The sequence below is a fragment of the Nematolebias whitei genome, chromosome 7 (assembly GCF_014905685.2).
Source record: "Nematolebias whitei isolate Nwh7 chromosome 7, NemWhi1, whole genome shotgun sequence".
Taxonomy (NCBI): Eukaryota; Metazoa; Chordata; class Actinopteri; order Cyprinodontiformes; family Rivulidae; genus Nematolebias; species Nematolebias whitei.
The window spans coordinates 32,103,675-32,104,409 of record NC_056504.1 but is presented as its reverse complement, the minus strand read 5'-3'; positions in this window follow the sequence as shown (position 1 = coordinate 32,104,409).

The window sequence follows — 735 nt, the reverse complement described above, 5'->3', positions numbered from 1 at the left end:
TAATGTTCTGGATCTACAATAATTTAAACTAAACTTTTAGCCTTTCTCCAAAATATTGTTCAAGTTGTTGAAAGTTTAAAAACGAGGGGAGAAATAATGATTTTTAAACATTTTTCTTTTCAATTCAAAATTTTCTGGGGCCACGTGTCCTTTCATCTAGACAGCTCTGGCCCTCCTATGAACACGTCTGGACACTCCTGCTTTAACATCACCGCTGATGGGGAGTGGTGGCGCAGAAGTTAGAAGATGGGCCTGTGATCGGAAAGTCGCAGGTTCACCTCCCGGTGCCATAAACATTTAAAAAAATGTGTGTGGAAAAGGTGGAACACCCACACCTCCCTCCACCCTCATTTGCCCCACTCTGGGCCCATGAGCAAGGCCCTTAACCCCCACCATCTGCTCCCTAAACAGGTCTCTCTTGAAAATGAGTTATTGTGGCTCAATGAGACTACCTGTATAAATAAAGGCTAAATGAAAAAAAAAAAGATACGTACAGATGCAGGAGTGTCGGTCCTCATCCAGTCGGAAACCCCAACGACAGAAACACTGGAAGGAGCCGGCAGTGTTCTGACAGGTGTGTTCACAGCCTCCATTAGAAGCCAGACACTCATCTGCATCTGAACAACACAAAGACCAAAGCTTTTGTTGCATCGGGAGGTGAAGCTGACTCATAAAAGATACTGCACTTTAACAAAATCTACAGCGGCAAATAACAAAACTAGAAACCGAGGCTCA